Consider the following 22,709-nt stretch of genomic DNA (forward strand, 5'->3'; position numbering starts at 1 on the left):
GTTGAATGATATATACTACCCTGATCTAATGTTAAATAAAGTTATTTTAAAAAATACAGTTTTTCATTTTAAAAAGACAATACAGCAATGAAAAGGTGGTGTTTTCACCATTTGAAGGACTCCAAACATTTTATAGGCAAAGACACCATACCTCTCTGAACACTGATTTTGATGACCACTGTTATCCCTAAAACACATTCAGAAAACGTTCGAAACCTACAGGGAACTTTGTGATACGTACCTCCAGTTTTCAGAAAGCTGGATTAATGGCCAGGAAGGACTGAGGTAAAAGAAAAAGTGTATTTCTGTCTTTTAAACTTACAACTAGCTCTCTCGCTTAGCAAGAATGCTCCAGTAAAAGCTTGGCAGGCTGTGTCCATGTTGTTCCCCAACCCAGCCCCATAAATCCATCACACAGGCTGAAAAGCAGACTCAGTCCTCACAAACATTGAGAAAGCCAATTGTTCTCACCTAAATGAGAGCTATTGGCTTTGTCAATGTCTTTTTGCCATGTTGTACAGCAGCGTGGCTGCTGTACAGCATGGTTAAAAGTTAGTGATGTGGCATAGAGCAGAGTAGAGTGGCGTGGCGTGGAGTAGCATAGAGTGGAGTGGCGTAGGGTAGAGTGGGGAGGCTTAGAGTGGCAGAGAGTGGAGTGGTGAAGAGTAGAGTGACATAGACTAGATTGGTTAGAGTGAGGTGGCATTAAGTGGAGCTGCATGGAGTGGCATATATTGGAATAAAGTAACATACAGTGGAGATGGCATACAACAGAGTGGAGTAGAGTAGAGTGAAATTAGGTTGAGTGGACTAGAGTTGCGTGATGTAGAGTAAAGTGGTGTGGAGTGGCAGTGACTGGCATAGAGTAAAGTGATACGACATAGAGTGGAGTGGCATACAGTAGCGTGGTATAGAGTAGATTGGCATAGAGTGGAGTGGCGTAGAGTTGCATAGAGTGGGGTGGAGTACAGTGGTATGGAGTAAAGTGAAGTGGGGTAAAGTGTCTTGGACTAGATTGGCACAGTGAACAGTTGCCTGGAATGGTGTAGAGTGGCATTGTGTGAGGTAGAGTACAGTGGAGTGGCGTAGAGTGAAATGAAGTGGTGTAGAGTAGAGTGGTATAGAGCTGAGTGGCATAGAATAGAGTGACTTGGAGTAGAATGGCATGGAGTAGAGTGGCGTAGAGTGACATGAAGTAGAGTATAGTGGTGTGGAGTGGAGTGGTGTAGAGTGGCATTATGTAGAGTGGAATGGCGTAAAGTAGAGTGGCTAAGAAAATAGAGTACACAACAACACACATGTCAATACTGATGTCAGTTATTCTTCACTTCGCATGATCACGCTTGATGTGACCGTAAATCTTAATTTTATTATTTTTTCCATTCAATTTGTTAAATTATATTTTCCCCCAAAAAATTCTTTTAGAAAATACCAATCGGTTTTTTCAAAGCAACATGCAAATTTATTTTTCAAAAGACCACAACATTGGTTTAACACAAAATACAACATACTCAACATCACAAACTATATTGTTGGACATAACACAGACATGACATGAACAACAACTTACATTTTACAAAATAAAGTGTGTTGTTGTGTGCTTATAATATTGGCCAAGCCTTACTGATATGGGCTAAAACCCTCTTTAGTTGAACTAAGAAAATAGAGTGGCATTTGTTTGGAGTAGAGTTGTGTGGCATAGAGTGGAGTAGCGAGGAAGAACACTTGTACTTGCTGCGTGCTCCAGGCAGGATCTAACACAAGAAAGGAAGGGAAGCCTATGAGAGCTAAGCCATCAAATGATTGCACATGAGAGTGACCAGGAAAACAACTAATGGTATGCTGAGGTGGGTTGTAAGCCACTAAATTGTAAACAAGATGTCTCGCAGCACAGTGCATGCTCCGTGTAGGCAAGACCTAAAAAGGACATGTTCTCTTTGTTAATGGACATGAGCAGGGTTGGACTAGGGCAGAAAATAGTCCCAGGCACCAAAATAAAAGTGGCCACCGTTAGTGAATTAGATAGCCAAAAAGGTGGCCCATGTTTGCAAACTGGGGCAGTTCTGACCTTGAAAAGACACGTATAAATATTTTGTGGGGTATGGAATAATGCATGGGTTTGAGCTTGCTGCAGGCACTATTCCAAATAATATCAGGGAAATTAACAGTAAAAAACAGTCCATTAGGCAATAACCAGGCCCACAAATAGCAAAAAGCCAGCTCACTCAATGGCCTGTCAGACCACTCCCACGGGCACTGTCTGATTGCTCTATAGCCCAGTGTAATAAACTTGATTCAGTGGATGTTTGCAGCATAGCTCCTCAGAATCATAGGCTAAGTCCACGTTTTGGCAAATGTGAGATAGTCTTGTTCCTAGCACTAACAACTCATCTAACACTGTGCTCCAGAGGCTCTCCATGAAGTTGATCCAAGAATAAAATACTGGTTTCATATGGCTAGAATTAACTGAAATCAGAAAAACTGGTGCAAAGCCATTGCCCAGTCAGAATGTGTACCATCTTCAAATCACACATTCACCCTCCATTCAGCAAGAACAGGAGCTGTTTTCACATACAGAATAAAACTGTCAAAATGACAACTACATTGGTTAAATTCTCCATATGCATTGCAGTTATATATGGGGTGATCACTGTCCATTCCTATTCTGGAAGCACTCTTCCTCATGCGCTTGGCTGGAGTAACTATGCAAGCAGTTACAGGATAAACTAAAACTCCCTAAAAGTGGAATGTGCATGCTCACTACTTTTAAGCTTTTAGGCATTCACCTACTACTTCAGACAGCATCCAGTACCAACCTTAAATTTTCAAATGCAGACCTTCCACTATAATTCAACAATTTGTGAATTCAACATTCCAATTTGTGATGGTAGCAGTATTTTAAGACTGATCCTGTCAATCAGAATTGCTTTTTTGCCCCATGCAAATGTATTTAAGTGTGCACATTTGTTGGGCATAGAAGGTACAAACGATTTGGGAAAAAGGGGGTGGTGATGGACAGAGTTTCTGAATGATGCAGAATACTCTTACCAAGTCAAGAGATCATGGTTTTAATCCATCACCGTTTTTTAGCTCACTGCACCATCCCAGCTCAGAACCTGGCTACATGCAAATTAGTCTGTACCTGTCCCAGTGCATGATGGGAACAGGGCAAACCAAACTACCAAGCCAATTCTTATACTGGGAAGGAAACAAGCTTCCGGGGACCGGTTTCTGGCATCACAGCCTTCGTCGGCCCGGCTTGCCTGAATCCTGATGGTGCAATGAGCAAGGGACTCACGTCTGAGCATACCCTCCCACACTGAGTGTGGATAAAATCGATTTGGGAAAAAGGGGGTGGTGATGGACAGAGTTTCTGAATGATGCAGAATACTCTTACCAAGTCAAGAGATCATGGGGTGGTGATGGACAGAGTTTCTGAATGATGTCCATCACCACCCCCTTTTTCCCAAATCGAATTTATCCACACTCAGTGTGGGAGGGTATGCTCAGACGTGAGTCCCTTGCTCATTGCACCATCAGGATTCAGGCAAGCCGGGCCGACGAAGGCTGTGATGCCAGAAACCGGTCCCCGGAAGCTTGTTTCCTTCCCAGTATAAGAATTGGCTTGGTAGTTTGGTTTGCCCTGTTCCCATCATGCACTGGGACAGGTACAGACTAATTTGCATGTAGCCAGGTTCTGAGCTGGGATGGTGCAGTGAGCTAAAAAACGGTGATGGATTAAAACCATGATCTCTTGACTTGGTAAGAGTATTCTGCATCATTCAGAAACTCTGTCCATCACCACCCCCTTTTTCCCAAATAGAAGGTACAAACACCTTTGTGAATTGGGCCCTGGGCATTTCATACAGCAAACAACAATAAGTAATCCTGTTTCATTTACAATACCAACCTTTAAATATCTTTAGTAAACAACTTGGGGACTAAGGTGGAACAAGATTATCTACCAAATGTAGCACCTTCAGTTTTTGGTTACATTGCTATATGTACAAAATGAGTGAATAAATGAATGTTTTATAGAGCACTGTTGTTACCCAAATAGGTAGAACAACTAGAAAGCTGCCCTTGGAAGAAGAGTGGGGCTAACTTATCAGACTGACTAGCCATGTTTTGAGTTTTTTTGAAACATAGATTCAGAAGTAGAATTGCATATACTTAAAGGTAAGTTGCCCCAATACTTAGAAGCCAGAAAAGAGAATAAGAAACCCTCTATCAGTCCATGTAAGGATGAGGGGTCTGGATTAATTTAGTCTCTGAGGATCCTAATGGGCTGGAAGGTGTGTTTGGGCCAATACATTATTGAATAGATAAAGTTTCAATATGACCTGCGTGTGAATGGAGAGCCAGGGCTGTTCCCTTGGATATGTTGATATGTACTGTCTTCAGGGAAGGTTAAGAATCAGATGGGCAGCAGCATTCTGGACAATCTGATCTGGAGGCAATGAAGCAGATACTTGCTTGTGTTTGCTAGATCAACCTGGATTCTCACTTTGTGGCATTTTCATGCTTCTTCTTTCATCCATCCTTCCTGAGATGAAATTCTTGTTACAGGAGTTGCGAATAACATGTGAGGGTGGGAAATTTAAGTAATTATGATGTTGTGTGGTAAACAGTGGCTGGAAGAAACAGCGAGCATCAAATCCTCTATAATACTGCAGAAGCGGCATGCTGGGAGTGGGTTATACCTGTGTGTATGTCTGTATATTTCCGTGTGTGAGTGAGGAAGAGATTGTGTCAAACTAGGTGTCTGATTTGGTTCTGTATGTCTGCATGACATGTTACCTCTGATCCTGTTTTTGATTTGATTTGACAATATAGCGCTTGAATGCATTGAGGCGTCTTGGCGCTGCTGCTTTCACATAAACGAGAGAGGTAAATATAAAACGAGAGTAGCTGCTCTAATGGCTAAAGAGCCAAGTCTTCAAAGAGTTTCGGAAAGGCAAATGGTCTTGGTAGTTTCTTAATTTCATGGGAGAGAGTTCCATGATGTTGCAGTTCCCTCCCGTGATGCTCGTTTGACCTTTGGCAGTACTAAGTAATTGGCTTCCAAGGATCTGAGTTGCCTAGGTGGAAAATATCAGACAAATCTCTCACGAAGATATTGTGGACCTATGTCATGCAGTGCCTTGAAAGCTATTCAGAGAGCATTGAATTCAGTCCTTTTTGCTACTGGAAGCCAGTGCAATTTAGTCATGGTCTGCAAAACTATCTGGTATTTTGATATTCCTGAGAGAAGCCAAGCTGAGGCATTCTGCAACATTCGGAGTTTAAGGAGGTATTTTTTCCAGATGCCCATAAATAGGGTGTTCCCATGATCCAATTTAGATAGGGCTAAGGTGGTAACAATCAATGTTTGATGGTCATTGGGAATAAAGGGACAGATCTTATTAATTATTCTTAGGGTAAAGAATACTGATGAGGCTAAAAGCTTCAAAATTAAGTTTATAATCGAAGAGGATCCCCAGGTTCTTCACTTTCCACACTGGTGAGGGAGGTAGCCCCAATTCTTGAGGCTACCAACTTGGTGACCAATAGGAGTTGTCCTTGCCAAGAAGTAGGACCTCTGTCTTCCCGGACGTGAGCATTAAACATTTTGACCTCATCCAGTGATCGACCTGGGTCATACAAGAGCTGAATTTGTGAGAGGTGTCCACAGGATTACTTGAAATAGATTCCACTACTTGGGTATCAGTGGTGTAAGACACCACTGAGAAGCCAAATGATTTAATCAGTTTTGTCAGTGGGGTGACCTAAAGATTAAAAAGCGTAGGGCTCAGTGAAGAGCCCTGAGGCACCCCACAAGTCAGATTAAACTGATCAGTGATAACATGCTCCAGACAGAAAAACTAAAATTTCCTCATCTGAAGGATTTATATTCTCTTCACAAATTTTCCAATAGTGTTCAGCAAATATTTTCTCAGTTGCTTGGTTTCTACCTCTATAATCCTTGTTTTAGGATTCTTAATCTTGTCGCAATCTTTCTAGCTGTTCGGGCCAGGGTCCTCCTAGGGAATAATTTGCTACTCACAGAATTGCTAACCGAAAGTTTGGCATTTACAACTTCCATTTCTAAAAAAAAGAAAAATCGGGAGCTTGTTCTTTGCTTCCTCTCTCTATCCAGATAGCTCTGCCTATTGCTTGAGTTGTGTAATCTGGCCTTTGTTGCTAGGAGGGCTGCTGTAATACTTTCAGTATGACTCGTCTCAGTCTTTTAAAGGGTAATTTGGAAAGAAATAGCGTTACCTCTCAGCAGTGTATTATAGGCCTTCCAAGAAGAGGTGCCCTTATTTTCTATTTCCCATTGCTTTAAAAATAATTCCTTTAAAAATAAAGATTAATTTAGCGAGCAACTATATGAGGGGGCAGCCACTGATGGTAGAGAAAATTCTAGCCTCACAGCTTTATGATCTGAAAAACAGTTAGGCATATGCGAGATTTTTACATGGCTTAGAGACTGTGAAATAAGAGAGAAATCAATCCTAGAGACAGATTGGTGATGATTTTTGGATTAGGCATGCATAATGGATCTTCAAAAGCAAGTTCTTCCTTCAGCCTACTAATGACCTTCACATCCTTCAAGTTTTTGTTGGTTCCATTTGGGTGGCTTAAGTATAGTTATAAAGACAGGATGAAATTGAAATCCCCCTCAAATATAGCCATTGGGGGAACTGGGCTAGTTGCACGTTCTTCAATGGGGCTTGAAACATCCAGATTCGAGCCGTAGAATTAAACAAATGTGATGAAAACCATCTCTATTGAAACTCCGTTTATAGACCATCTCTCCACGTCATCATAGAGTGTTCTAAGTTTCTTGCTAAAGAACCTGTTGTTGGCTAGTATTGCCACCCCTCTAAGGGCTACTAAGGCACAAGAGACCTTCAGTGGCCGGAAGGGAGCTCAGTCAAAAGATGTTCTCCTATCCTTACTAATATGGGCTTCCTGAAGGAGTAGTGTAGAGTGTTTTTTCTCACTGGGCCCCCTCAAAATTGGCTTCCGCTTCTTTGAATTACTTAGGCCATTAACATTCATAGAGATGGCACTTAATTTAGACACTATCTTAAAGGAATTTCTTTAGAACTTACCCTCCTACACTTCTTTTAACATATTTTTGTCCAAATCCCAGCCTTATAAGGTGGCAGCCCCTCCTCTGAGAAAGAATGAAGCCTTCTTTTCTGGGAACTATCTTTATCTATCCCAGATTGCCGGACACGCTTGCGGCTGGTGGCTCCCAACCCCATTCTTGGGACTCGCGAGCCCCCACCTCCTGTTTCCCTGCCCCTCCCTATTCTACCAACCCTACCACCCCCCTCCAATACCTCCCCGCACATCTTTGTGCACTTGATGCCCTGTCACCTTGATGTCTCTCCCTGCTCCCTAATGGCACATGTCACCTATATGTGAGAGCTGATTTAGCCCCCCCCGAAAAGAGCCCAGTAATCCCCCCCTCACACCAGAGGGTGAGCGCCTCATCATTGACCCGCCAAATATTGCCCAATCTCTCCCCCACATGCAAATCAAGCAACTACAAAAACCATGAAAAGGCAAAGTGGGAGATTTGGAATTACCATGCATAGAATACATTATAGAAGGCTGGCCTCTTAGAGACAGAGTATTTTAGCCCCTTCCTTCATCGTAGTCCTGTTTCAGATCTACATCGGATGACGTTTAGACTTAAGTACTCAAAAACATTCAACAGAGTCATTTGATTCCACCTTTCCTATCTTGTTTCTGCAGAAGGTCCCATTGAAACATCTTTGCAACTTCTACTTCATCAAAAATCCTCGCAGGAACCAAAACATAGTTAATTAATGTAGCTTGAATTCTTTCAACTCCGAAAGAGGGAATCAATAGCTGGAACCCTCCATCGTTCGGATATCTCAAATGTCATGCCTAGAAAGTCCAGATACTTATATTTTCAGGCGGCATTGGATTTTTATTTTTTGTTTTATTGATTGGAAAAGGATGCTCTCTCAAATTGTTGTATCTCTAAAATTCACTAATATCGTTTGAGGTTTAAAAGAATTTGGATACTCTGTGATAGTCACCGGGTGAGCTCTCATTACATTCGGATCATCATTAAACTCCTTCAAGGTCTGATTGTGTATCAGATCCTCTATAAGCGCCACAGAGGAAGGGAGTCTGAGAAGTCTGCTATTAAACCATTAGCTGAAACAGAGTCCAGCCCCTTGCGATCCACTGCTATTGAAGCCACTGCCATTATCACTGATACTTTGGGCTCGCCGTCTCCTAGTGCAGTTCAACTAATACCTCACTTCTCAGCTAGCCTCTTATTGAAAGTTCTCAAAGGCTAACAAAGTAAGTGCATTATATCCTGGGATTGCAGAGAGGGTACTGAGAGCCAGAAAATTCCTGTTCCACAGTGTAGGGATTCTCCCCGCCATATCAGAACTGATCACCTTTAATCCCTGAGAATTAGTGTTTTCTCTTTCTCAGACATACTCACAGAGGATTTCTTAGTGCCAAGACGTCCCTCAGTCCTATTTTTTGTGAGTGGCCAGAACCTTTCCTAGGAGAGGGAAGGTTTGCTTGAATTTAGGAATTTGCATTGCAAGTTTTGTGGCCCAACTCCACCTGCCCTTTCTAACAACAGAGGTGGCTACGTACTAATCTGATTTATCCAGTTGAACAGGATGTGAATGTAAAACTGGTTAAAATGCTGCCTAGCTGCAAGGTGCCAAGAGAGGATGGTTTTCTCTCTCAGTGGTATTATTATTGCTTCATCTAGCAGGCCAACTCACAAAGGTTTTTAATCACATTCTGAAAGGAGGGAATCTCCCACCATCATTTATGAAGGGTTCTAATATGTTTCCTTTAAAAAGATAAAATTCCAGCGGACGTAGATTCATTTTTACTATTCTCTTTATTAAATATCGACTATAATATTTTTATGAACATTTTGTCTCTAAGGATATATGAGGTTTTGCCAAACTTGATACAGGCAGATCAGAATGTATTCATGCCAATACGTTATCCGTAGTATAACACACATTTTCTATTAGAGACGATTGATTATTTCACTGCGAATATGATTCCTGCAGCAGTGCTATTTTTAGACAATAAGAAAGGCTTTGGCTTGGAAGTTTTTGTTTAAAGTTCTTGAGAAATTAAATTTCTGCTACACCTTATCAAGTCAACAGTTCGAATATATGAAGGCTCTTATGCACTCCTTTCTTTAACCTGAAAAACTACTGCTAAAATTAACATCACTCGAGGCAATGTTCATTGAGACCCTGGCTTGTGCTTGAGGAGATTAGAGCTCCTCAGGAGAGCAGTATCTCAGGCTTAAATTATATGCAGATGATTTGGTGTTGGACCTTCATCCAGATGTGTATGCAGTAAACAGTCTTTTTCTCCTTCTGCATCCTTCTCAGCGTTAGCTGGGTATCGTATCAACACTGCCAAAACAGAACTGATACTTTTTATTCAACAAGTGCATTTGCTGCCTCAAACAGTACCGTCAATCTACCATAAAGAGTCAATTGGATATTTAGGGATTAAAGTTTCAGAAAATCTGAAAGATCTGTTGAGACTAAACTATACACTTCTCGTGGGAAAAATTGAGTCCATTTTAGACAGATAGCATAACTTGTTGATCACGACTGTAGGAAGGGTAGCAAAGATCAAAATGCATACCTTACCATTACTGAACTTTTTATTATCTGCAGTCTGGTGCATTTTCCAACCAAATTCTTCATCAGATTAAATACAAATCTGGAGAAAGAAAACTCCATGGATGAGCCTAAAGACATAAAGCCTTTTCTGTGATTATGGTGGGATGGATCTTCCAGATTGAAAAGCTTATTAACTGGCAGCCTTTTTAATTAAAAAACACAAGATGATGGACGGAATGTTGCACATTGGCAAAACATTCACCCCCAGTCACAGATCTGGGTTTAATCCATCGTTATTTTGCTCACCACGCCACCCCAGTTCAGACATGGCCATATGCAAATCAGTCTTGACCCTGTGCCTCATGGGAACAGTCCAGCCCGAACTGCCTAGCCATGTCTTCCCTGGACTGGAATCAAGCGTCCTAGGACCGGTTTCGGGGTTTCACCTCTCTTCGGCCAGGACAGCTTGACTCCAATGGCATAGTGAGCACGGGACCCACGTCTGGGCATACCCTTCCCACATAGGGCAAACAGCAAAACACACAAGATGATGGACGGAATGTTGCACATTGGCAAAACATTCACCCCCAGTCACAGATCTGGGTTTAATCCATCGTTATTTTGCTCACCACGCCACCCCAGTTCAGACATGGCCATATGCAAATCAGTCTTGACCCTGTGCCTCATGGAAGCAGTCCAGCCCAAACTGCCTAGCCATGTCTTCCCTGGACTGGAATCAAGCATCCTAGGACGGGTTTCGGGGTTTCACCCCTCTTCAGCCAGGATAGCTTGACTCCAGTGGCGTAGTGAGCACGAGCCCCACGTCTGTGCATACCCTTCCCACATAGGGCGAACAGCAAAACACACAAGATGATGGACGGAATGTTGCACATTGGCAAAACATTCACCCCCAGTCACAGATCTGGGTTTAATCCATCGTTATTTTGCTCACCACGCCACCCCAGTTCAGACATGGCCATATGCAAATCAGTCTTGACCCTGTGCCTCATGGGAACAGTCCAGCCTGAACTGCCAAGCCATGTCTTCCCTGGACCGGAATCAAGCATCCTAGGACCGGTTTCTGGCTATCAGCCGTTATCAGCCAGGATAGCTTGACTCCAGTGGCGTAGTGAGCACGGGTCCCACGTCTGGGAATACCCATCCCACTTAGGGCGAAAAGCGTTACAACAAACAAATGATGGACGGAATGCTGACAATGCAGACATTCTCCCCCAGTCACAGATCTGGGTTTAATCCATCGTTATTTTGCTCACCACGCCACCCCAGTTCAGACATGGCCATATGCAAATAAGTCTTGACGCTGTGCCTCATGGGAACAGTCCAGCCTGAACTGCCAAGCCATGTCTTCCCTGGACCGGAATCAAGCATCCTAGGACCGGTTTCGGGGTCTCGCCCCTCTTCAGCCAGGATAGCTTTTAATTACACATTTCAGATTTTATAATATAGTGTAAACGGACACCTTAGATACCTTTTATATTGCCAAATTGCATAAAACTGCCTTTCCTAACCCTTACTTCCCCAGACCTCCTTATTGCAACCCAGGGGCGACTGGTAACATTAGAAACCCCCCAAACACCACAATAAAATACTCCCTTCCTCCAAAACCTCAAAATAAAACTACACTAATATGTACAATAAATAAAATGAAAATAAAAATTCTTACCCACTGCAGCACATCTTCCTCGGTGTTCTGAAACTGCAGTCTGCTGTGGAGCTTCCGTAACCAATCCAGACGCTGCTCTTGTGCTATTAACCAACATGAGAAAAGCGTCAGGATTGGATCGAGTGGGTTGGCCGGATGCTCCTTCAGGCCCTGGAGGCCTGTGCTTGCTCTCCACTCAGCTGTTTAAGACAGCTCTGGAGGGAGCGCTTCAAATTGTGCATGTCTGCCTGGCCATCACAAGACACCTGGCCAAACTGACAAGCACACTTTGGGGCATCCATCCTGCTTTAAAGACTGTTACTGGCCTATCCCGGAGTTATACACAACATTTGTTCAATGCATAAACTTTATAGCCCAACAGACGTCATACTATCACAAAAACAAATGTGGTATTGTAAACGTATGCAGTGTACTTCCATAGCTCACAAGCCCTGGTTTGCCCGCCTTACATTTGGTGCTATCATATATAAAGTGGCAGACATATATAAGGTAGGATACAAGTAAAAGAATGTTTAACAGTGGCGTAGCTAGAGCTTCTGGCGCCCGGGCTATCCCTCAGATTGGCGCCCATGGCAGGTAGGAGGGGGAGGTACGTATTTGCTCTGGAATTTGTTTGCCAACCTACAGGATGTATACTTTACTCAATCAAACTTGACTCCCGGCCATATCTGTGATGGTAATAGGCCAACCGCATTTCTACCACAGAATCTTTGGTTTATTTCTATTACTTTCCTTTAATATATAATCAGATATCCTATGACCATTTTTTTGCTTTTATTCTACATGTCTTCTTTCAGGGAATAGCCCACACTCCTTTATGCTCTCACTATGATGGTGTTACTCTTTCTATGGGTTTCCCAAAAAATGATTGCTTTATTCTTAAATCAGTTTTAATAATCTTCGACTTTTAGGTGTAAAGGATTTGTTCCCATGTTCAATCAATGAACGGGACCATCATCAGGACAGAAGAAGTGAATTAGGGCTCGTGTATGAAGGAAGGTTTAATACTTTGTTATTTGACTAAACGCCCATTAATATCTTGGGAATGGGGAAGCAGAACACTGTCCTCTTCAGACCATACAGAGTCAAGCAATGACAGGAGCAAACTGCTGCAACTAAAGATACCAACCAAACCTATTCTCGATTTCGCTGCTGCTGAAACTAGAGGCACTTGGTCTGAGGTAGTTGGGAATGGAGCCGTATGAAATGAATTCTTTTGGGGTAATGTTCAGGGGCAGTTCTAAACCCCAAAATGAGGAGGCTCACCACTCACCAAAGATCCTTTCCTCCCCTTATGACAACCGTTTTTAGCTCTTACCTCAGGCTCTTGTCGGTCGTGTGTAGAGTCCACAGTGGTGGCAGGGCCCCTACCGTAGGGGTTGTTCTGCTGCAAATCGCCCAGCACTCCCATAGCTACCAAGGTTTCAGATTGCTAAGTGTGAAATTTTCAGAATTTCAGTGTAATTATGAGTGACATTTCAACTATGAGCGACACTATCTCCATCACCACTGACCAGAGTCACCCCACCGTCGAGTTAAGTGCGACTTCAACTATGTTGCGCGGCTCAGGGCTCCTGAAAAGTACTGTGCACTAGTAATGTACAATAAAGTAAGTTCTAATAAAATGTGCATCTGCCTACTTATGTGAACTCATCAGCTGAGCTGAAGCCATTCTGCCAGTCTCTACGGCTTCTATTTACAACCCTGCACCCTTTAAAAGGGGCCTACCCCTATCGAAAGATTAGTTGAATGCACCAACACATAGAAAGTGTGGGGTGTGATGTGATCTCTGATAACCAAAGTTTAGTAAAATGTGGAGCGGGGGTCTAGGCGGACAGGGTTTTTTTTTAGCCAGTTCCAAACACTACAAAGACTGTGATGTTGACTTTTGTTAAGTGCAGTTTTTACAGTTGTGCACTTGCGGTGTCATTCTTTTGAACCATAAACACACTATAGTACCACCAGAATTTTCGAGGCCATTGCTCTCAACCTGTCAAAGTTGTGAGTCCCCTGACAATGAAATCGCAGGCCAACTCAAAATTAAGATTAAAATGTTTCTGCCAGCGCAATGAACTTTTAGGACCTTGAAATTGTTTCAGTGGAGCCAGCCAGGCCCTCAAATGAAGGCCATGTGATTGCAGACCCACACAGACAAACGGGCGCAGGTTCAGGGTATCGCTGTTCACTCAGGGCCCCATGACAGCTTCACTCCGTCCACAAAAGTACCTGCATTCCTCATTGAAAAAAAGTGCACTGTGTAGTTGAATTGACTGCCAGCCCCCGTCACCGTGGCTGCTACGACTCCTAACGCTGCGGCTGCATGATTCTTTCTCGCTCAACTCTGAGCAAATACAGTCTCAGGTGCGGCCGGTGGGGGGTCAGGTCCGGTTATGGATACCGCGTGCCAGCAGATCTCTGCTATATTGCCGGGGCAGAAGTGTGTGCCACTGCAGGTAAGCAAAAGGCCACAGGGTCGAGTCAGTGACGTCGCAGGATACTGTGGCTTGGCGAGAGCTGGTTACCATTCCCCTTCAGCACTTACACCAGTGCAGACTATAAAAACATTAGGAATGCGGCCCGACCCCGCTCATATCTCAGGAGGCAGTAGTTGAACTAAATTAAAGAGTATTTGGCTCGACTCACAATGTAGTCACTAGTGACGTTCTAGCCACGTGGTTTCGGGTGCCTAACGCTCAGATCACACCACAGCAGGCCTGTCACAGAGAGCCATCCAATGCTGCTCTGCTGAGTGACGCTGCTGACCAGTGTGAACTTCTGTTACAGGGCACAGGCAGCATAGCTGGCAAGGTTTCAGATTGCTTATGTGTGACATTTTCATAATGTCAGTGTACTTATGAGTGACATTCAATGACAGTGAGTGACACTTTCTCGTGAACAAAACCAAGCAATGAATGGAATGGAATGGAAGGGATTATTTACTGCAGAAGTTCAGTTGCGTCCATTAGCTTTGCTACAATTAAAACAAAGCAGCACATCTCAGACACCTGTATGCATCTATCTGCTCCTTAAGGCTTCCCAGTCAGCCCCACTATTCCTGCTTGATGACGCAAACCAGGGGGTATCATTCTTTAAACATTCATCCACTGTAAGACGGTAAAGGAAGCACTACCACGTTTATAGCGGAAGTGAAACAACTTCTATCGTGTAGGGAGAGGGGTTTCACAAATAACCCACCAACATTGTTGTAGTGAGTGTTTTTCCATCTTTGGCCCAAGCACTGCTAGTGAAACGTCCTATTTTGACATCAAAACTATTACGAATGGTTTTTAAACTTATGAATAGTTTGATCCCTCTGCATTTTAGTAAAAGAACACCAAATCATGTAGAATTGCTACTGGTTGTTTACTGCGGAGTTGCCACTTTGCACCATTAAGAGATTTAGCGTCTCTCCGAGCACTCATTTTGTACATAGATCGCCGAATGACAATCCCCCATTTTATTTACATATGGTGTTTAAATACAGAAAGTAGTCTATTCTATTGAGTCATAATGCGGCTACGTTGTAAAAAAAATTAAATAAGTAAGAGCCTAAGGGCAAACTAGGTAGGTTTACGTTTAAAGTCTTAAACACCATTTTATTTCACATTTATACTTGCATGTGTATGTACAAGAACACTTCCGAGAGCGTGGTGCTGCAGCAGTTTCTGAGCTGCAGGTGCTGAACCTTGCAATCTCTCAAGCCTGTGTACAGAAAATACATTTTCGTGCCTCCCAGATAATTAACACTTCTTTGTTTCGAAAGCTCTGCTTGTGTTTTCCACGCAGCGTTTCTGTCGGCCGAATCCCTCTCCTTCCGCTGAACAGGGTAAGGGCAGGCCGCAGAAAACCCTTCCCTCATTCAATCCACATAGAAACAGCTGCCTTTCGGATCTGGAAGTAAGGCCGCTATCCCGCATTGCTCGTTATTTCTATTGTTTCTATCCCAAAGCAGCACACATTTGAGTCAGTAAGTTAACACATCACACTGCATGCACTTATTTCTATGCATCGGCAACACCGCACACTTGCTGGTAGCTGCATCCCGCAACTCGGACTCAGGGCAGCCCTGCATGATTGAATCTGAGGGCTGCTGGTGAGATCTGGGCTGGCTGTAGCTGAGAAAGTACTCCCAGCGACCAGGTTCACTCCGCTGCCGGTGTGGGGTTGTCGACTCTGATCAGGTGGCGGACTTCATGATTAAATTTCTTAACAGTACGAGCAGTGCCAGACAGAACTTTCTCAGCACTGCACCTTGAGCGGCAGGAGGACGCTCCTATAAAGACCTCACTAAATTGTAAGAGAAATGCCGAGGTGCTCCATGTACTGGGTGAGAGTTAGATTGTAGTAGCAGCAACTGAGACAGCTCCCAAACCTGCCCTGGTACTCAGCAACACGCACCAATACCACTTACCACAGCCAACGAAATAGCTGATAAATTATACACACTTCAGGGAGCACTGTCACGCACACTTACTTTGCGAGGCTCATTTGCAGCAATTTGGTTCCGGGCCAAATCGTGGCCGCATCAACTCCTGCTGCAACTCAAGGGCGCAGCAGCCTGCCGTCCGGCGCCGGCCTTCGCAGTCTTTTCAGTCTCCCCAGACTTGATTCCACTCCCAACAAGAGCGCGTAGCGGTGGCGCGCATCCGTGCTGCATTTTCAGCGCGGCATGGGGGCTGGCCAAAAACGATGCCCAGGGCCGTCATTGGTAGCGCTTATGCGCGCTACAAGATTGACGGCCCTGGGACCCACTGGGACACTGACACTACTGTCCCCAAATAAATTATAAAGACCGCCGCCACGGGCCACCAGTGCAGTGAGGCTGCCGCCCCCAAAATAGTGCCACCAGGGGCGGACCGCCCTCCCTCCACTCCAGCTACGCCAGTGATGTTTAATGTATGCACAATCGCGTTAGCTTAAGCAAAAGATTTGGTGGAAAATAACTTTCCTCGAGTAAAGGAGAAAACACTAATAAATAAGAAAAATAATAATGATGGTATAGCTCATGGCAAACGGGGGATTCCTTCTGTAAAGGAAGGCTTGCTGCACTTATGTCCGCTGTGACTTTATCGCTCAATGTCATAGAGAGCCCAGGGGTGACATCTCTTTAAAAGCTGATTGTTCGACCCGAACACAGACCTTTTCAATCAATACACATTAAAACGCTATGGACGTTTCATCACTCTAAAACAGGAAGGACATTTCCTGTTGCATAGCTCGCTTTCCCCCTGAAATTTGTGTTTTCATGCTTGTATTTCTTTCCAATCAGACGAAAAGGAAAAAAGTTAATAAATTGCGAAAGTGACAACCGCAAGGTATATTTTACTTGCTGACATTGCTACTTTTTATTTTCAATGACTTTTGTTAGAACACAGAAAGAGTAGTTGATTTTGCAGGGCAGTTCTTATCTTATTATAGCCTGTGCACCACAGGAATGGTGCTACTTCCGAAAGTTTATTTTCTCTGTTTCTATCACAGCACACTGTTTATCTCAAAAAATTGTAATGAAAATTAAAGAATGTTAAAACATTTAGCAACTTAAACATAGTATATGCTTCCACAAATGTACCATTTGTATCCGGAAAGAGCCATAATGCTGTTAAATGCTAAGCTGTGACTGCCCATGGAGTTTTCCTTTGTTTTCCTCTCCACAATCCAAAAGTGTTTCTGTCTGTCCACCCTCACCTCTGTCTCGCTTCAAGGTCTGCAGAACGAAATGTATTCAATAAGTCAATGCTCAAAAATCAATGAAAGGCAGCCTATGCGCTAAACCATATAGATGAAATATTGATTACTTCTCAAAGTCTTAAACATGGATTACTGTCCCTGATTTCATACATCACGACTTTCGCAGAATTGCTGAAAAGACAATCTTGTGTCGTCTTGTATTTTGGGCATATGTTGTCACGTATATTCACCTTTACACTTTAAAGTACGATTTGGATTTTTAAATCTAATAATCTGTGATGTTAACCATTAAGCGGCTGGATCAACCATAAAGTGCGATTTCCACTATTTAGGTGAGTGATTGTTGGCTTATATGGTTATATTTGTGTCCTGATACACATGCTGATGATTCACTGGCCCACAAATAAACCTGTTGACTCTTCCCATAGAATTTGCAAAGAGGTTAACCTACATTAAAATTTCTCCTGCTTTGTTCAAATATATACAGAGGATGCCTAAAAGTCGACTGTGTATTACGATCCAATAACGCCTTTGATATATCTATTTTTATTATGCATATTTAATAGTGAAATGCACACGTGAGCCTGCCAAAAAGCTTTAACATATCGACCAATGTTTCACTACTTTCCTCTAAACGGAAGGGAACTGAAGGATGAAAATGTGTGCTGAGAGTATTTGCCAAGCCTTAAGCTGAGAACTGCAAATTGTCTTAGTCAGAGGCAGCCCTAAGAGAGTATTGGCATCCGAGCACAGGAAACCAGTTGGTTGTTATCGGATCGGTTTGTAAATTAAATTTTTTGCTCAGATCTAACCCAAAATGACAAAAACTCAATAGGAGGAACTGGAGATATTATTTTTCAATGTTTTAGGTAGGAATACTGCCAAGAAATATAATGTGCAAGTGAATGGTCGTGGTAGACCATAACCTAGGTACAATTTGATGCTGACCACTATAGCTCACAGTTTGGATTAGTCCTAGTCAAAGATTATACTTTGTGGCTTTAGTCTTTTACGTCCCAATCCACCACAGCAGTACACTGCCAAAGCTCTCAGGACCTCAGGTGAAGCACTTACACACACACAGGGTATCGGGCAGAGGCCATCAGTGGGGTATAGTCCATTTACAGTTAGTTGCCACTGGTCAGCTGGGAAGTTCCAGGGAAGGCCTCTTGTAGTTTGTTGTATCCTATAGCTTGAACTGGAGGTCTGCTTTGAGCCCACTACTTTGCCTTGCCTACAAGAGAGAGCAGGTCCAGTCCATCAGCACCCCCAATAAAACCAAAGACAGAAGTCTAGTACAATAAAAGTAGGAGTTTCCAGCATGCACAAAGTGGATAGACAAGATTTGTTTGGCATCCTGTTTCCATTCCTTTCAAGTGCGCCCCCAGTGTTATATGTCAGATGCAGAGACAGACGTCTTGTGGGACAAAGCAGGTCCTTCAGCCACCAGACAGTGGATACTGAAGAATTATCTTGTTATCCTGGACTCTGCCTTTCAAGTGTGCCCCAAAGTGTTACCTGTAAACCCAGCAGGAATTTCAAGCAGGATTTGACTGTAATGTTTAAAAAGATGCCCACAACCGTTCGCGTTGCATATTTCGTGAGGTTCAGAGGAGTCATCTTTGCCCCTTGGGTGGTGGTCCCAGCCCAGGTAGGCACCACCATTCGGTTCCCCCCCAGGGTCGTGCTGGGTGAGTGTGGGTTCCATCTCAGGAAGGCTTTTCATTGTGGCTCTCCCAGAGGGGCCAGGGCTCTCCCCGTCCCTCACACATACATCCGTCGGGTCCTCCTGAGTGGAGGAGCCTGCCCGTGCCCAATCCTCGCTCAAACGCCCCGTAGGCCAAAGACTGCTCCACCTGCCAGGGCACATGAAGGGAGGGTTCCATGCCTACAGTGAGTTTTTCATCTGGGAGGTAGCCGAGGGTTGCTGGCTGTCGGCATCATTCGCTAGGGCTGCTCCGCTGTTAATGAACCTTCTGCTGTTAATGATCCTTCCGCAGGTTCACCTACAGAAACCTTGTTATGACTTTTACTTTCTTTAGATAGTCAAGTTTGATTGTCTTCTCGGTGCTCCGCCAGGGTCATCTTCAACCCCGGCAGGGTCGATCTGAGGACCGCACTAACCCATCTATTTGGTAGTAATGACGAGCGATCTGTACAAAGGGCAGGGACTTAATCAACATTAGCTTATGACCCGCACTTACTATGAGTTCCCTGTTCATGGGAAATATTTGCAATCCCAAATCCCTATTATGAACAGGGTTCACAATCCCTAATATGAACAGGGTTAAGCAGGTTACCCGCCCCCGTCGGCAAAGGGTAGACACAAGCTAATCTGTTCAGTGTGGGGTGCGTGCAGCCCCGGACATCTCAGGGCATCAGACCTGTATTGCTTGATCTCGTATGGCTGAACACCACTTGTCCCTCTAAGAAGTTGGACTCCGACTGCTGGGGTCATGTAACTAGTTAGCATGGAGGAGTCTCGTTCGTTATCGGAAATAACCAGACAAATCGCTCCAGCAACTAAGAGCGGCCATGCACCACCACCCACAGAATTGAGAAGGAACTATCAATATATCAATCCTTTCCATGTCGGACTGGGTGAGGGTTCCCGTGTTGAGTCACATTAAGCCAAATGCTCCACTCCTGGTGGTGCCCTTCCATCAGTTCCTTTAAGATTTAGCTTTTCAGCCTTACACCCCCTGGAACCCAAAGTCTTTGGTTTCCCGGAAGCTGCTCAGAGGGATATGGGAATAACGCCACCAGATCGCTAGTCAGCATCATTTATGGCCGGAACTACGATGGTATCTGATCACCTTTAAACCTTCAACTTTTGTTTTTGATTTGAGAAATCATTCTTGGCAAATGCTTTTGCTTTGGTTTATCTTGCGCCTGTCTAAGAATTTCACCTCTAGCAGCACAATACAACTGCACCTGGACGTTCTTCTTAATCAGGGCTCCAGTCCCGAAAACCAACACAATAGAACCAGAGTCCTATTCCATCATTCCTAGCTGAAGTATTCAAGTGACTGGTTTACTTTGAACACTCTAATTTTTTCCAAGTAAACACTTTGGACCCCCAGGAAACTCAGTCAAGAGCATCAAGGGGGCACCGAGAGATGGGTTGAGACAGACAGGTAGCTCCCCTCACAGTCTAGCTGAGACTTCCAAAAGGACTGAGTCAGGGGCTTCAGCTGGTTCAAAATCAGGCAGCTAGGCTGCTCTGGTGGCGACAGCCTAGACACTGCCACATCAAACCTCTGTTGTTAAAATTACACTGGCTTCCAGTCGCTAAGACGACCCTTTTTAAAACTGGGTTCATTATCTTCAAATCTAGACATGACAAAAGACCAACTTTTGTGACCTCTAGTTCCTAAACTTAATCTTAGACCGGCTGATCATAATCTATTAGAGGTCCCAAAATTTAACAGGAAGATATAGGAGGGAACCAGATTTGCCGCGATGGCTCCAAATGGATAGGATTCCCTTCCGTTAAACATCAAAGCCACAACTTCCTATGAGAGCTTCAGGATGGCTAAGCTTTGGGTCTCTTCTGCCTCTGTCCTGAATCCTTTTTGGTGTAAGCGTGCACGCTTTATAATTATGGTGCAACATAACATACAAAGTGCCAATTTACCATGCCCCATGTGTATGGGGGGGAATACCCTATATCAGGGGCCAAGTGTAAGCGCATCTTAAGGTGGTGATGTAGATGGACAGAGCATCTGAATCGTAGATTTCGCCATGTCAAAAATGCTCTTTTACAGTAAGGAGGGCGTGCAAATTGAATCGAAAGGTTTTCTTTAGAACAATAATTGAATACATGTTGATACCAAGACAAAGGAAATAAAGCAAGGCCCTCTATCAGTCATTATTACTGTTACCCGAAGCCCAGGGCTGAAGGGGGCTCTATCCACCAGCATGCTAACTGGAAAAAAATTGTTTGACCAGTAAGTTTGTACTGTCACTAGGTGTGCCTATTTTCAGGATAATCAACTGTCATCATTTATATGATGAATGAAGTTAAAGAGAGTGCATGGCAAAGGGGTGGAGTTCTGGTTCCATAGTTTACCATAACTGGCATTTCAGCTTTGATAGGATAATGTTAGTGACTTTCAAATCAAACATTACTGTACTATGAAATGGCTTCCTTTTAACTCTCTGTCTGTCTGTCTGTCTATCTATCTATCTATCTGGCTATCTATCTATCCATTTATCTATCATACATGCATTTTTAAATCTGCTCTGCTCGTTCAAAATTGTCACATTGTAATAATGTTTTAGTTAAGAATGTAAGTTGTTTTCATTGCTCTATTCTCGCTATGGTGCCAGTGGATTCGAGCACTCACCTGGAGTACTTATCAAGACTTGATGATATCAAGCCTATTTTTGTTCTTTTCATTCTGAGCTCTGCTGGTGGGCAGAGATCTAATTAGTTGATGTTGCTTATATAGCTGTGGATGCCTGATTTGCCATGGATGGAGAAAGCTGGAGCAGACAGTGATAACTCAACATGGCAATATGTTTCAGTTGGAGCCTTTTTTTGCAGGGGTGTAACACAACCCGACCCTTCAAGTGGCCCCCACTCAGCCCAAGTCCAATGAATATTCATGAGATTTGAGAGGTAAGGGTCCCTTCTTCACACTTAGCAGGGAGCCCCATCGTTGTGCGTTACACCACTGCTTTAATGGCGTTAGGTTTTCACTGCACAACGACAAACAAGTATTTCTAACTGCACCTGTTGCTATGCCTGCAAATACTGCCTGCCGCCAAGGCATGTCTAGGGCACGGCAATACTATACTGCCTAATTTGCCTAGATGTAAATTCTCAAACAGGCCCTGGCTGGATCATCCAACAGTAGAACACGGTATCATCACCTGAATTAAAAAGTGTGGCAATCTGTAAGCACATAGAGTCATTCTCATGCTAGGTTAAAATATAAAGTAAACACTTTTGATTAACAGTATCAGTACTACAGTTCATTAGCACACTGTCTTATACCTCCTGAGGTAGCAGCAAAGCAGCATATGGTGAGGTATATGGTGAGGGACACATAATATCCTTCTATGGCTGAGGAGTGTCAAGGAATGGGGTCTAGCCAGGAATTTTGTATACCAATTGCTTTAGGTTTACATACAAATTTTTGGCACACGAAAGGTTTGACCCTTTACAATACAGAGTTTGCCTCTAGTATATTTTTACGCCAATGATCTTCCTTGCTCTGAGTAAGTATCATTGTAATGACACAGGCCTTGTATATTTACAGATTTTTTGTTTTTGATATCGTTGATGGTTTCTTATATTGAAATCATTGAAAAATAAACTCAAAAAGTATTTACAATACTAATTTAATGGCTGTGCAGTCGATGTATAGGAAGACAGAGGCAGCAAAGGAAATATTTTCTTTCTTGTTGCCACCTGAAAAAGGTGGGGCAGGCACAATAGTTTTCATCTGTAGCAAGGGGAACTAGCAGTTGCAAGGAATAGCTCAGAAACTAAAATGTGTAATGTTTTGGAAAATATGTTCTTGCTGAAACTGGAAGTATGTGGGATAATTAATATGTCAGCAAATAAGGATCATTATGTTTGCACTTACTGAAGCTCACTTTTTGATTGTATTTAGTATTTGGAAATATTAAGATCCAAATATCAGATATAATGAGTAGGTGCAGTTTACTCATGCCAA

General features: G+C 43.4%; 1 protein-coding gene and 1 pseudogene across 4 annotated transcripts in view; one reads left to right on the forward strand and one right to left on the reverse strand.

The window, feature by feature from the left end:
* Nucleotides 1–22,709, forward strand: part of DIAPH2 (diaphanous related formin 2) — a 3,515,124-nt gene that overhangs the window by 1,842,360 nt on the left and 1,650,055 nt on the right. The window lies entirely within an intron of this gene.
* Nucleotides 19,006–20,447, reverse strand: LOC146829123 (18S ribosomal RNA; annotated as a pseudogene).

This window comes from Triturus cristatus, chromosome 5_2 (genome assembly GCF_964204655.1).
Source record: "Triturus cristatus chromosome 5_2, aTriCri1.1, whole genome shotgun sequence".
Classification (NCBI taxonomy): Eukaryota; Metazoa; Chordata; class Amphibia; order Caudata; family Salamandridae; genus Triturus; species Triturus cristatus.